Source organism: Panthera pardus, unplaced genomic scaffold, assembly GCF_024362965.1.
Source record: "Panthera pardus isolate Hobbes unplaced genomic scaffold, ASM2436296v1 HiC_scaffold_13, whole genome shotgun sequence".
Lineage (NCBI taxonomy): Eukaryota > Metazoa > Chordata > Mammalia > Carnivora > Felidae > Panthera > Panthera pardus.
In genome coordinates, this window is record NW_026526688.1 from 70,402,401 (window position 1) to 70,419,030 (window position 16,630).

At 35.4% G+C, this 16,630-nt stretch overlaps 1 long non-coding RNA gene across 1 annotated transcript; it reads left to right on the forward strand.

The window, feature by feature from the left end:
- Window positions 1-3,270, forward strand: LOC109262478 (uncharacterized). The gene is made up of 2 exons (XR_002077786.2): window positions 1-105; window positions 3,129-3,270. It is a non-coding gene; the product is annotated as an uncharacterized LOC109262478 (long non-coding RNA).
- The last annotated feature ends 13,360 nt before the right edge of the window (window positions 3,271-16,630 follow it).

The window sequence follows — 16,630 nt, forward strand, 5'->3', positions numbered from 1 at the left end:
CCTTCTGACAATACGTCAGAAGGAGAACCATCTGCTTTCCCACTGCAATGGACCGTGAGTAATGGAAACCGGGGAAAGTGAAACCTCAAAAAAGGGAGGACTACGGTATTTGCCATTACTTTTCACTTCCTTCTTTGCGAGCTTCTGGGGAAACAGAACAGATGTTTCACTCTATTTACATAATGAGTCTTCATGTATTTGAAACAGACTATTATTACCATTTTACTGTGTAATGTTAACAATTGTACCCATAATGCACAGGAAAACGCAATCTTACAGTGCTGAAATTTAACAACAAATAAGATGTGGTGTGCTTTGAATGCAAATAATGTTTTCGAGTATCTCTTTTAAGTAGTCGATTACTGACAGTTGTGTAAGACTTGAATCTGAAAAATGCGACTGTGAAGGTACAAATTCTGTTTTCCTTCACACATCCATCTGTTTTTTTATATGATTACTTACTGCTCAGTGCACCATCTCCTGAAAATTTTCAGTCCGTTGTTTAGATTAGATCAAGACCCTTTTTCTTAAGCATTTTAAATGCCTCTATGGAGAATAATCTCACTCCACTGTTACATAGCTCTATGTTATACACACATTGTATGCTGTCCTTGCAGGCATCAGCTTTAATTTTAATTTTTTTCTTTTATATCTCTCTGCCTAGAAGTAAGTAAGCTCCTTGAGGGAAAGGGTACTTGTCTTAGCCAGCAAATCACTGCCAGGATGTAGTAAGTTTTCAATTAATTGTTCTCAACCTAATTTTCAAGCCATTTCCCTTTTTGCCATCAATTCACATTCTTCTTGTTTTCTTGAATATTTTTTTACCATAAGAATTTGTTTTCCTACTCTGCAAGAGTGCTGATTCTTAATTTGGTTTTTGCCTCTCACTTCTTGTTCTTTTGTAGTTTTAAAAACCCTCTTTTACACTGTTTTCATTTCTGTATTACCTTGAAAACCATTGTCATTTGCATTCTTTCCTAACAGTCCATAAATAGAAACAATACCTCATCATTTTCAATATCATTGAATATTAAAGATACAATTGTTATTATTGAAATTACTATCATCCGGGGCGCCTGGGTGGCTCCGTCGGTTAAGCGTCCGACTTCGGCTCAGGTCATGATCTCATGGTCCGTGAGTTCAAGCCCGCGTCGGGCTCTGTGCTGACAGCTCGGAGCCTGGAGCCTGTTTCAGATTCTGTGTCCCCCTCTCTCTCTGCCCCTCCCCTGTTCATGCTCTGTCTCTCTGTCTCAAAAATAAATAAACGTTAAAAAAAAAATTAAAAAAAAAAAAAAGAAATTACTATCATCCTTTCACTTCAGGCAGGTGAGAAAACTAAGTAATGAAGAGACTGAAACCAACCACATAAATTTCTTTTTTTTTGTTGTTTGAATTTTAGTTCAGTTCAATTTTGGTACATCTATCTGATTTTTATTAGTATTATGTATTTCTTTTTAAGAAGTTACAATGGCACTTTGGTTATTCAGTGAAGTACTTACATACTGTGCAACAGCCTCTTGCTTCAACCCATTTGTTTCCTCAATTTCATAATCCTTTGAAGAGTCATTGTGACAGTGGAAAGCTAAGTGCCCTATGCTTCTGCAACAGCGTTCAACAGAATGTAAGCTGAAATGTAGCCCCATCAGACATGATTCTAACCCTCAACCACTACGACTTTACCTTTTCTGCTACCCTCTACCTGACTGGTTTTCTTAATATTTTTTCTTTCGAGAAAATATTCTCCTCTCCAGTAGGATGAGATCATCACAGCAAGTCCAGATATACGGTAACCCTCCCAACTCACACTCCTCTTGGAACAGCACTATGATTGTCCCCATAGTAGCTTATCCACAGTGATTCATATAAGAATCGCAGTTTCTAAGAATTTTCATGGATTTGTTTCCTTTGGATACAGTTCTGGTGACAACACAAGATATAGATCACGAGATAAATAGATACTTGTGTGTGCATACAAACAGGGATGTAGATATTCTTAATCAGGCTGACTCTGCTTAAGATTATTGCTCTAAATATCCGTTTATTTTACAAATGCTTTTGATTGCCCGGGCCTGGGTGGCTGAGTCGGTTAAGCTTCTGACTCCTGACTTCCGCTCAGGTCATGATCTCACAGTTTGTGGCATTGAGCCCCGCGTTGGGCTCTACACTGATGGTGTGGAGCCTGCTTGGGATTCTCTCTCCCTCCCTCTCTCTCTCTCTTTCTCTCTCTCGCTACCTCTCTCCTGCTCATGCTGTCTCTCTCTCTCAAAAATAAACGTTAAAAAAAAACAAATATTTTTGGTTGCCTTCTATATAGCAAGCCCTATGATCTGCATTCAGGATATAATGATACAGTTGCTTATTGCTTCACAATGGTGGGAGTAAGGTTTATCAAATAGCCACAGAAATAAATATATATCTGAAAAGTATTAAGGTATGTTAAGTAGAAAAATTAGGGAGGTGCTTGCGAGAGAATTAAGTTTGAGGGAACCTTAAATTGAGAGGCTTCTTTGAAGAAGTAACAATTAAGCTGACACCTAAGGAATAAAATGCAGTTAAGTAGTAGATGAGAGGATACTTCAATCCTTGAGGCAAGAAAGAACATGGCTCATTACAGTTAAGCGTCTGACTCTTGATTTTGGCTCAGGTCATGATTCCAGGGTCATGGGATCAAGTCCTGTGTTGGGCTCTGTGCTGACATGTAACCTGCTTGGAATTTTCTCTTTCTCCCCCTCTGCCACCCTCCCCTGCTCATGCTCTCTCTTAAAATAAAATTTTAAAAAAGCATTAAAAAGAGAAGTAAAAAAAAATAAATAAATAAAGTGAATGGAGGGAGTGGAACTAAAGAAATAACCCTTTATAGATGTATGAAATAGGAGACACATAGACTTGACAATTGGAACTTGTTTGCTGGAGATAATTTTAATTTTGGTGTTAGATATTATTTCTGATTATCTTTAGTTTGGAAGAGATTTATAATGAGCTAAAGTCAAAATAGACTAAGAGTATTCATACCAACAAGGGGAGCAAAGGGAAAATCATGCACAGATAGAAGACATTGCATAGTGATCATTTACAGAAAGCAATTTACTTAGATATTTTTGTTGTCTAATATTCGTCTTGTCTCTCAGATTCTTCGGGAAATGAACACTGAAAGCAGATATTGAAGACTCCCTGATGAGACTCACATTTGGAATTAAAATGATCAGTCTGCTGCAGATGCAGATATCCATAAACATCTGACATTTTAAAAAAGTAAATACAATTACATTATTTTGTTGGTAATGATTTTTAAAATATGGATGTTTGGGGTGCCATAAATTACTTTTATGGGTTATTTTCTCAGAAATATGTTGAAGTTACAACTAGTTAAAAATTTTCTATTACTTTCCATTCCACTTATTTACAAGATTTCATTTGCTTTCACTGCCAACTCTATTGAAAAAATAGTCAAAATTCATTATTTAACATTGTGAAAACAAGTTGCCTCCCTATTACTACTGAAAACTATCATCAAAGATCATTCATTATTTCCCACCCACCAAATGCAACAGTTTTTTCTATGTTCATAAACCACTTCATCTCTTTATATTTCTCTACATTTCTTATGTATACTAAACTTTCTATCTTCTCTTATTCTATTTTTTTCCTGTACACATTTTTTCAACTTCAGCATTTACCAAAATAGCTTTCTCACTGAGTACTGCTTCATCCATTCTATAACTTTTCCTCTTTATTTTATGGCTTCCTTATTTACATCCACAAATAGATTTGCCAAGTTGCTGCCCATGCAACAAAATGTGTTCATATCAGGATTCAGTATTTTCCTTCAGTTCCTTATTCTTATTTCCACTAAAGACCATACTGTCTTCCCAGTATCATAGGCTCCTTCACCATAAAACCCATTTTTAAATAAGCTTCCATAAAAGAAAAAAATATTTATAAACTATATGAGTCTTTTCTCTCTTTTTTAAAATGTTTATTTGTTTTTGAGAGAGAGAGAGAAGAGAGAGAGAGAGAGAGAGACTGTGAGCAGGGGAGGGGCAGAGAGAAAGGGAGACACAGAATCTGAAATAGGCTCCAGGCTCTGAGCTGTCAGCACAGAGCCCAACACAGGGCTCGAACCCACAGACCGTGAGATCATGACCCGACCCAAAGTCAGCTGCTTAACTGACTGAGCTACCCAGGCGCCCCGAGAGTCTTTTCTTTATTGCCACTCACACCACCTAAATGGATTTCCTAATTGATTGTCCTTGCCCATAATTTTCTCTTCTTAATTTCATCATTTACATGGCTTTCATATTTTTTTTCCTCAATTATTGGTGGCTTGAGAGCAGCCCCTTCACCAAAAACTTGCTTACAAACACATCCTAAATTTTTTGTATAAATTTCAAGGCAATTGCAATTCCAACTGTAAACTACTTTTCCAAATTCATCTACCAATAGTCTTTTCACACATTGTGTTTTTCTTCACCAGGGCTCCTGCCATTTTGAGAATGCACTACACATTTTTATGGTTTCTCCTTTAGGTTGGGTGCTGTATAAATACAGCCCAAGACCAAGATTCTTGCGAAAAAGATTTATGAGAGTCCTCTTGGAAAGGAAGTGTTACATAGACTGAGCGTTTTATGCCACCAAATTCATATGCTCGAATCTAATCCCTAATATATTGGTGTTAGGAGGTGGGGCCTCTGGGAGGTGGTTAGTGCACTTATAGAAGAACTCCCAGAGGGCCTCTCTTGCTCTTTCCCCTTTCTACCATATGAGGACACAGTGAAAAGACAGCCATCTATAAACCAAGAAATGGGCTCTCAGCAGACACTGAATCATCCTCCAGAGGCTTGATTTTCGACTTCCCAGCCTCCAGAACGTGAGAAATAAATTTGTATTGTTTATAAGCTCCGCAGTCCATGGTATTTTTGGTATAGCAGCCTGAAGGAACTAAGACAGTGACTAAGAGAAATAATAAAAATGCAGTGCTCCTGTTTTGTTTTTAAGGGCATATTCTCTTTATCAGCATTTAATACTTTTCTTCTATAGCCTTTTACAATGAGTTACTTATATGGACCAAAATCCTTGAGAACAAAGACAGGTTTTTTTGTTCATTATTTTTATACTCACTCAACCACAGCTCCTAGTAAAAACCTCTATAGCATAGGCAAAAATTTTAAAATAGTTCTTAAAATATATTGTCAGTAAAAGTGAATATTTTACAGGAAATCTTAAGAGTAGTAATCTCATTTTCTGGAAAAAAAGGCCATTATATATTTTATATTTTAATGATATATTTATGGTTATGGATTTAAGGTCTTCTTTTGTATTTCATGTCAGACTTTTCAAAAAATTCATCATTATTTCTGTCACTGAAATGCTATTTGGTATTGTTCCAAGATTAATTATATCAGCCATTCTTTTTTTTTTCTATAGCAAAACTGAAAGCTATTAGACATAAAGTTTATATAACTAAAAGGAGCCTCAGGAGGTCACCTTAGCTCAAGACTTTAAGTGGAACGAAACACTGATCTCAAATTATTCCCAAAGGTAGCTGTCCACTTTTGGGGCCTAACACAGACTAGGTTCCCACTGACTTGCTTTTATAATTGAAAGCAAGCATCTATTTTTGTATATCGTATTCAATTGGCTTAATTTTTAAATCTAGATTAACTTTCTTTTCCCCTTGATTTTAGGGGGGAAAAAACCATTTAAAGTGAATTATTTAACTTATTTCACTGAATTTTTTTATTTTGAGATGATTGTAGGTTCCCAAGCTAGTCATAAGAAATAAAAATCTTTAACCACTTCTCCTTAGTAGTAATGTCTTCAAAATTAGAGTAGAATACCACAACCAAAATATTGACTTTGACACAGTCAACACGCAGAAATTTTCCATCACTGCTATGGTCCTTTATGTTGCCTACTCCCTACCTGCCTCCTCCTCCCCCATAACGCTGTGCAACAGCTAATAAGAATACTATACACATGGAATCCTATAATATGTAAACTCTGGATTGGCTTTTTTTCACTCAGTATAATTCCCTTGAGGTTCATTCAGGCTTTTGCAGGTAACCATATCTGTTCTTTTTCAATGCTGAATAATGTTCCATGGTATGGCTATATCACAATTGGTTGAATTCCTCACTCCCTGCAGGACATTTAGCTTGTTTACAGCTTTGGGTTATTACAAATAGAGTTAGATGAAATAAACATTCATGTGCAGGTTTTTGGTGATCACAAATCTTCATTTCTTTGGGATAAAAGCCCAAAAGCGCAATTTCTGGGTCCCGTGATAGTCGCATATTTAGTTTTTTAAGACACTGCCGAACTATCTTCCTTTGTGGTTATTTTCCATAGCCACCAGCAATGTATGAGTGATCAAGCTTTCCTTCATCCTTTGCAGGACTTGATATTGATGCTTTATTTTGGCCACTATGATAGATGTTAGTAGTATTTCATTATTGTTTCAATTTGCATTTCCCTAATGGCCAATGATACTGAGTATATGGAGTATTTTTTATGTGCTTATCTGCCATCTGTATATCTTCTTCATTTTTAAATTTTTTTTAATGTTTTATTTATTTTTGAGACAGAGAGTGACAGAGCGTGAACAGGGGAGGGGCAGAAAGAGAGAGGGGGACACAGAATCCGAAGCAGGCTCCAGGATTTGAGCTGTCAACACAGAGGTCGATGTGCGGCTCCAACTCGCGAACCGCGAGATCATGACCTGAGCCGAAGTCTGGTGCCTAACAACTGAGCCACCTGGGCGCCCCGTATATCTTCTTCATTTAAATGTCCCTTCATATATTTTTCCTATTTCTAATTGGACTGTTTATCCTTTTACTATTGAGCTTTGAGTGCTCTATCTTCTTGATGCTAGTCCTTTGTCAGATATGTGATTTACATATATTTTCAACCATTGGTAGCTTGCCTTTTCATTTTCTTTGCACAGTTTTAAACTTGGATGAAGTTCGAGTTTCCATTTTTTTTTAATTTTATGAACGATGTTTTTGTGTGAAGTTTAAGAATTCTTAACTATAAAAAAAAGGAGTCTTGCCAAATCCTGTATCCTAAAGTTTTTCTATTTTTTTCTAAAAGTTTTATAGTTTCACATTTAATTACAAAATTCATTTTTAGTTAATTTTCGTATAAACTGTGAAGCTTAGGTAACAATTATTTCTCTCTCTTTCTCTCTCTCTCTCTCTCTTTTTTTTTTTTTAACTTTCTGGCTTATGAGTAGCTGATTGCTCAATACTATTTGTTGAAAAATTCTCCTTTCTCTGGTTAATTGTTTTTTCATCTTATTGAAATCAGTTGAGGATATTTTTGTTGGTCTATTTCTAGATAATCTTTTCCATTCTACTGATGGATGTGTCTATCTTTCCACCAACAGCATAGAGTCATGATTCCTGTTACTATTATAAAAATTATTGAAACTGAGCAATTGGTTCCTCTGACTTTACTTTTCTTTTGCAAAATTGTTTTTTCTATTCTAGGTGCTTTGCATTTCTATATAAAATTTAATACGATCTTGTTTATTCTATAGAAAATCTCTCTGGGATTTGAATAAGAACTATATTATCCGTGTATCATATTGTGGAAAATTGACGTCTTTGCTATGTTGACTCTTCTAACCCATGAACATGGTTTGATTTCTTCATTTGTTTAGATCTTTTAATTTTTTTTCCTTTGGGGTGCCAGCGTGACTCAGTCAATTAAGCATCCGACTTCTGCTTGCGTTATGATCTTGTGGTCTGTAGGTTGAACCCCACGTCAGGCTCCGTGCTGACTGCTCAGAGCCTGGAGTCTGTTTCGGATTCTGTGTCTCCCTCTCTCTCTGCCCCTCCCCTACTTGCACTCTGTGTCTCTCTCTCTTTCAAAAATAAACATTAAAAAACTAATTTTTTTCCTTCTACAGTGTACAGTTTTAGCATATAATTTCTGTACATAGTTTAGATTTATATTTAAGTATTTAATTTTTTGACCAATTATAAATTATACTTTTACTTTCAGTTTCCACATGTTCATTGTTTGTACATGGAAATGCAATTGAAATTTGTGTGTTGACTTCTATCTTGCATCTTTGCTGAACTCATTTGTAAATTATGAGCGATTTTGGGGGAGGTTTGGTTTCTTTTTTACATTCTTTGAAATTTTCTACATAATCAACCATGCCGTCTGCAAATACAGACTGTTTTACATTCTTCTTTTCTAATATATAGACCTTATGTTTCCTTTTCTTGCTTTATTGGTTGAAATTCTAAAACTGTTGAAAAAGAAGGATGACAGTGAACATCTTTGTCTTGTTCTTAGAGGAAAAGCATTCACTCTTTCAGCATTAAGTATAATATTAGTTGTAGGGTTTTTGTAAGACATTCTTTATGAAGTTGAGGAAGTTCCATTTTTTTACCAACCAGTTTACCAGAACACCAGTGACTTTTTTCCAGAAATTAAACAAATCATTGAATTCTCTGGGCCTATATTTAAGAAGAAAAATAATGTAATTTTGATTTCTTTATGAACCTAAATTTAGATGTGTTAATCAGCAATGGGAAGTAAAAGGATGAAACTGAAGAAATAGATGCCAATCAAATATAAGATTAGTCATCATCATAGAGTTTACACCTATGTATGATTTATGTTATATAGTATCCATTATATCTAAAACTTCAATAAAACATATTGAAATCTATAGTATCAAATGTATGGGTCAAGGGAAACTATAATAAACAGTTAAAATATTGAATATGGGCAATAAGTTTTAAAAAAACCTAAAGACTCTTCCTTGCAAAATTAGATATATTTGTATCATAATCACTACTGCAAATACATATGGATTAAATATATGTAGGTAAGGAGTGTCTTCCTTTTACTTTAAAAGTGGTAAAAATTCCCCTTGTTTCCTTATTTCTGGTAATACATTTTATTTCAGACAGGGAGATCTTTTTTGTGCCTTTAACGTGAAGTAAAAGTATAATCAATATAATCAACCATATTACTCTTTTGTGACAATAAATTTTTTTTTTCTTTGAACCAACTACACAGATTCTACAGAGGTAGAAAAGAGTGGTAGCATGAATTATGTTTCAAGTTATCAAAGACTGAAATTCGCAAAAGTCAGTCATAATGAAAATTAGGAAATTAGGGCGCCAGTGTGACTAGGTCGGTTGAGCATCCGACCCTTGATTTCATCCGACTCTCACTGTCGTGAGATTAAGCTCTGAATTGGGCTCTGGGCTGACAGCACAGCGCCTGCTTGGGATTTTCTCTCTCCTTCTCTCACTGTCCCTTCCCCGCTCACACTTTATCTCTCTCTCAAAATAAATAAATAAACTTTAGAAATATATTAGGAAAGGAGATGCCTAATAAATATTTGTGAAATAAATAAACAATGATTATAATCTGAAGCATTATATTAGAGCAAAGCAACCTGATTCTCACAGGAATTAAGAAGTTTCCACATCCACAAGGTGGTACATTGGTGAAAGTGGAGCAAAACTGATAACAGAAGCAAAAGAAATGTTTTGTTCTATGTACATTCAGTTTTCAGTGTACCAAGTGCGGTGAGTGTGCCCCAATAACACTTAACGGACATGTCAGCAGGAAAAGGAAAATGACTGGTACCGTATTAACAATCCCTTGCTTTAGTTTCCTGTTAACTATGGCTGCGGCCGTCTGAGCCAGCTCTCCAGGAGTAGCGAGATTCCCAACGTGCATCTGTAGGTAGCGGAAGAATGCCAATAAAGAATAGGAAAGGACTAAACATGCCAGGGGAAGCCAACTAACCGTGGTGAATTGGCCACCTCTATGTGAGCTGAGGGAAGATACTAACTGTGCCTCCTTGGAATACCAGTCTTCTCAGTTGATTTTATAATTCTTTCTTTGCTGTTTCTTTTCTTTTTTTTTAATTTTTTTAACGTTTTATTTATTTTTGAGACAGAGAGAGACAGAGCATGAACAGGGGAGGGTCAGCGAGAGGGAGACACAGAATCTGAAACAGGCTCCAGGCTCCGAGCCATCAGCCCAGAGCCCGACAAGGGGCTCGAACTCACGGACCGCGAGATGATGACCTGAGCCGAAGTCGGCCGCCCAACCGACTGAGCCACCCAGGCGCCCCTTTTCTTTGCTGTTTCTAGTTACCTTGTTTTCTTAACTCTGGTTGTATCCAAAATCTATTTTTGTCATAATTCATTATGCTATTTCTCTCACTTTTTAAATTTTATTTTGCTTCTAGTCCTGTCTCCTTATTTGCTAATATCTGGGAATATCATGAGAGGGTATTTATCATGTTATTTAGGTTTCTTGAATAGTTAGAGGGTTGGTGATCAGTAGTTTTACCATATTTTCATAAAAACCTAATACAAGTCTGCTTTATAGTTGATGTTCCTTCTGACAAAGATGGAGAAATAAGGATTAGATGATTAGATTTACTTTCAGGCTTTAAAAGATAAAACAAAATATTGGATAAAATATAAGAAATCATAACACAGTTGACATCAAGGAACAAAAGAAAGTTATTCCTGAAAATGAGGAAATAAATAAGATAAAAACTTGAGCTTACTGACTGTAGAAAGTTTCCATGGTGCAAAGTGAAGGATTCTAGCAAAGTCCAAACTGTCTGAGTTAACCATATAGAACAGGAGGTCCAGGGAAGCCAAGGTGGCTAAGTTCACAGAAGAGAGTGCTGGAGAGGAGAGCAGTACACAGAGAGAAGACTCCCAATGTCTGCAGAAGAACCCTCTTATGTGTTCATTTGGGTACCAATCAGCACATGTGTGTAAACAAACTACCCAAAGCCAGAAAGAATTACCCAAAAGAATTAGGAGGGAAAATAGGAACTAGAGATCACACAGGGCCAAGAATAGTGCCTGTTCCCAATAGCCAAAGTGAAATACTTCATAATTCATGTGGTATCAGTCAGAGTTCTAAAGAAGGTCTTGCTTCAGTAAGGTGGAAAAAAAATTTACTCCAAACTTAATGATGCTTTGGAATTGCCTAACAAAGCCTAAAACCAAGACCCAAAAGTATCAAACTGATTCCAAGTTCCAAGTAACTTAACTGTGCTGCAAAATACAGATCAGTATATTTACCAAAAAACAAAAACAAAAACAAAACAAAACAAAAACAACAAAAAAACCAGAACACAACAAAACAAAAACAATAAAACAAAGAAAAATAGAAAAAAAAAAAACAAAAAACTCTGAATCCAATAGGGTAAAATTTACAGTGTCAAGTATTTGATAAAACATTACCAGGCATGCATGCAAGGAAGCAATAAAACGCAATCCATAATGAAGAAAATATAGGGAATGAGGAAATGGCACATCATAGAATAAGCAAAAACATTAAAAAATGCTATTATAGCTGTATTGCACATGCTGAAGAAGTTACAAGGAAGACTAAACATGTTAACTAAAGACATGGAATAGATTTTTTTATTAAAAAAAATTTTTTTTTTAATTTTTATTTTTGAGAGAGAGACAGAGTGTGAGTGGGGGAGGGGCAGAGACAGAGGGAAACACAGAATCTGAAACAGACTCCAGGCTCTGAGCTGTCAGCACAAAGCCCGACATGGGGCTGGAACTCACGAACCACGAGATCATGACCTGAGCCAAAGTCAGACACTTAACCAACTGAACCACCCAAATGTCCCCCCACCTTTTTTAAAAATTTTTCTTTTTAAGAGACATGGAATAGATTTTTTTAATGTTTTTTTTAAATTTATTTTTGAAGGAGAGAGAGAGACAGAGCATGAGCCTGGGAGGAGCAGAAAGAGAGGGAGACATAGAATTTGAAGCAGGCTCCAGGCTCTGAGCTGCCAGCACAGAGCCCGATGCAGGGCTCGAACTCACCAGCCGTGAGATCATGACCTGAGCTGAAGTCGGACGCTCAAACGACTGAGCCACCCAGGCGCCCCGGAATAGATTTTTAAAGAGAACATAAACTGAACGTCTCTAGATGAAATCTATGCCTGAGATGAAAACTATACTGGATGGGATTAACCCCAGATTAGATATTGCAGAAGAAAATATCAGTGAATTGAAGATATAGCAAAAGACAGCATTCAAATGAAACATAGGGAGAAAATTATCTGAAAAAAAAAAATCTGTGTACTTTAGCAAAACTTCAAGTGGCTAAAATGTGGTTAATTGCATCTCCAAAGTAAGAGAGTGACAGAAAATATATGGCTTACAATTAATGACCAATGTTTTTTCAAAATTTGGTGAAAACTATAAATTTGCAGATCTAAAAAGCTCAATGAGCACAAACACAAAGATGTGAAGTACAGTATACTAAAGCAAATCATAATGAATTGCTTAAAGTCAATGATAAATAGAAAAAGTTTTAAAGTAGTGAGGGAAAGACACATTATATGTAGAGGGACAAAGATAAAGGGCACAGATTTCTGGTCAGAAACAATGTAAGTTACAGGATAGATTGGAATAGTATCTTCAGTCTATCAAACATATATAAAACCTAGAATTTTAAAGTCATAAAAAAATATATTTCTAAAAGGAAGGTGGGAGTGCCTGGGTGGCTCAGTAGGTTAAGCGTCCGGCTTCGGCTCAGGTCACGAGCTCGCGGTTTGTGAGTTTGAGCCCGGAGTTAGGCTCTGTGCTGACAGCTCAGAACCTGGAGCCTGCTTTGGTTTCTGTGGCTCCCTCTCCCTCTGCCCTTCCGCCACTTGTGATCTGTCTCTCTCCGTCTATCAAAAATAAATAAAATATTTTAAAAAATAAAATAAAATAAAAGGAAGGTGAAATAAAGATGCTTCCAACATAGAAAAGCTGAAAAAACTCATTGCCAGCAGACCTTTACGACAAGAAACATTAAAAGAAGCACTGTAAAAAGAAGAAAAATATTGCAAGATAGAAGTCTGTACCTGTTTAAAAAGGCAAAAAGTACAGGAAATGATCACCAATAGGTAAATATGATGACTTTTTTCTTAGTATCAAAATATCTTTAAATGTATTAATCATGTAAAGCAAAAATAACAGTATCATGTAGTACTTTTGACATATATAGAACTAAGATGTATTACAATAAATAACGCAAGGACTAGAAAAAGAAAAATAAATATACTAGTATAAATAAAGTTCTTATTCAATACATGAAAAACCATACTATCGCTTGAAGGGTAGACTATGATAAATTAAAAATTTGTACTATAAATGTTTATTTATTTTTGAGAGAGAGGGGGAGAGAGAGAGAGAGAGAGTGCACATGCATATGTGGCGAAGGGGCAAAGAGAATCCCAAGTAGGCTCCATGCTATGAGCACAGAGCCCTGAGGCAGGACTAGATCCCAGGAACCATGAGATCGTGACCTGAGAAGACATCAAGAGTGAGTCACTTAACCAACTGAGTCACCCAGACACCCCTAAAAATGTGTACTATAAACCCTAAAGCAATCACTAAAGGAGCACAACAAAGAATTTTATCTCAGAAGTTTAAAAGGAAAACCCATTTTATAATTTCTATATTAAGACTGTAGACTTAAATCCACCATATCAATAAATCTATTAAATGCCTGATTATCTCAATTGAATGGTAGAAATAATCAGATTGGGTAAAAAAATCAAGACCCAGTGCATCTAGGTAGCTGAGTCGGTTAAGTGTCCGACTTAGGCTCAGGTCATGATCTCATGGTTCATGAGTTCCAGCCCTGCACTGGTCTCTGTGCTAACACCTCAGAGCCTAGAGCCTGCTTTGGATTCTGTCTCCCTCTGTCTTTGCCCCTCCTCTGCTTGCTGTCTCTCTCTCAAAAATAAATAAACAGCATTTTTTTTTAATCAAGACCCAACTAGACACTGCCTGAAGCTAATCTACTTAAAATATAATTGCGAAAATAAATAAATAATAAATATGGAAAAGACATACATGTTTAAATTGGTCAAAGAAAATAAGAGTGGCTATATTAACGTCAGATACAATAGATTTCCAAGAAAAATATTACCAAGAACAAAAAGGGTCAGTTCATCAAGAAACATACTAACTAGGGTGCCTAACTCTTGATTTTGGCTCAGGTCGTGATCTCACAGTTTGTGAGATTGAACCCTATGTCAGGCTCTGCACTGACAGTGTGGAATCTGCTTGGGATTCTCTCTCTCTCTCTCTCTCTCTCTCTGCCACTCCTTAGCTCACGCTTTCTGCCCCTCTCTCAAGATAAATAAACATTTTTTAAAAAGAAACATACTAAACAAAAATACTTGTATACTCAATAACAGAAATGTAAAAGGCATGATGCAACTAGAAAAATCCATAATTATAGAGATTTGAGCAGCTCCCTCTTGATAACTGATAGAACAATTAAATGAACAATCAATACAAACATAGATGAACTATACTGTCAACCAATTTGGCCTTGTTGACATTTATAGATTACTCATTAACTGCTGAATAAACTTTCTTTGTGAGTGGACCCAGAACATTTGCCATGACAGGCCAAATCCCAAGCCATAAAACAAATCTCAATCCATTTAAAAAGTATTCAAGCCATACCAAATTTTTTTTTTCAACATTTATTTATTTTTGGGACAGAGAGAGACAGAGCATGAACGGGGGAGGGGCAGAGAGAGAGGGAGACACAGAATCGGAAACAGGCTCCAGGCTCTGAGCCATCAGCCCAGAGCCTGACGCGGGGCTCGAACTCATGGACTGCGAGATCGTGACCTGGCTGAAGTCGGACGCCCAACCGACTGCGCCACCCAGGCGCCCCTAGCCATACCAAATTTAGATCACAAAGAAATTAAATTTGAAATCTGTAATGAAAAGACATCTGAGATAGCTCCCAAATATTTGGAAATGAACACACTTCTAAATAACCAGAGCGCCAAAAAATAATCCCCAACAAACAAGCATACACACAATGAACAAAAGAAACCTAAAGAATTAAAAGGGGAATTAGAAATTATTTTAAGTGAATAAAAATCAAAACGAAACATGTCAAAATTTGTTGAGATGGGGTTAAAGTGGTACTTAGAAGGAGATATGTAGCACAGAATACCTCTATTACAATTGAGGAAATATCTAAAATTAATGATTTTAGATTCCCACTGAAGAAACCAAAAAGGAGAGCAAGTGAAGCCAAAGGTAGCAGAAGAAAAGAAATAAAGGTCAGAACAATAGTCAAATAAATAAAAAAAAAAAAAACACATAAGGAATAATATCAAATATTAGTAAAATTAAAAACTGGAGGTTTTTTTTGAGAAAATCAATAAAATTGATAAACCTTCAGGAAGATTGATGGGGAATAAAAGAGAGGAGACAAACTATTAACCTACCAACATCAGGAAGCAGAAAGATATTAACCCTCTAGATTTTACAGGTATTAAATGTTTAATAAAAAGAGACCTTTATGTTAATAAGTTCAACACCTTAGATGAAATAGATACAATCCTTGAAAGAGTCAAATGATCAAAATCTACTTATTAAGTAATAGTTAACCTAAACAGTTCTTTATATGTTAAACAAATTAAATCTATAATTAAAAAACTTCCCACAAAGAAAATTCCAAGTAGTGATGTCTTCACAGGTGAATTCTACCAAGCATTTCAGAAAGAATTACTATCAATTATATAGCAAGTCCTTAAAAAAATTTGAGGAAGTGAGAATATTACCCAAGTCACTGAGGTCAACAATATTCTGATACAAAAATAATAAAGAGATATTTCAAAACCTAAAAATTACAGAAGCAATATTCCTTATGAACACAGATCCAAACAATTTTGACAAAATGTTGACAAAAGAAATCAAATTATATATAAAGACAACAGAATTTAAATAAAAATAATAAAATTCCACTAAAAATGATAATATACCATGAGGAAGCATAGAAAGCAGGATTTATTCCAATAATGTAGGCACAGTTTAACATCAAAATGAATTGGTATCATTTATCTCATGAACAAAATATATATATATGTATATATATTATATAAATATGTATATATGTGTATATATTATATAAATATGTATATATTTATATATTATTTATATATGTATATATTATACAAATATGTATATATATTTATATAAATATTTATATATTTAGATCCATATATATATATATATATATATATATATATCAACAGATGAAGAAAAAATTGACAGAAACTAGCATCCAATCCAGGAAGAAAAAAAAAATCTCTCAGCTAAGTAGCAATAGAAGGGAACTTCCTCAAACTCAGATACGTCTGACTCCAAAACCTGTTTTTGAATGCTTTGTCAGGATTCCATTTATACATTAATCAGGAAACACAAAAACAATCTAAAGCACATCACTCTGTTTTCAAAATACCTAAGAATCTGTTAGTATTCTCTCCAATGTATACTCTATACAGGAGTAGCACAAAACTCTCCCAAGGAAATATGTAGGATGGTGTACTCCTATTACAGCTTTCCAGTTCTTTTTCTTTTTTCTCTTTTTACTTAAGGTAAAAAGAGTTTTGAGTTTCTCTCATGTACCAACGTTAGCTGACTTGTAGGAAGACCAGAACTTCTGCTATGCTGTTGTGAATTGTCTTCAGTGATGACTAGACACAGGACAGACCTATCTCAAGTAGAACGTGCCATCGAAAGACTTAATAAATAGCCCATTCACCCTGGCGTTTCTTAAACACTATTGCACAGAAACTCAC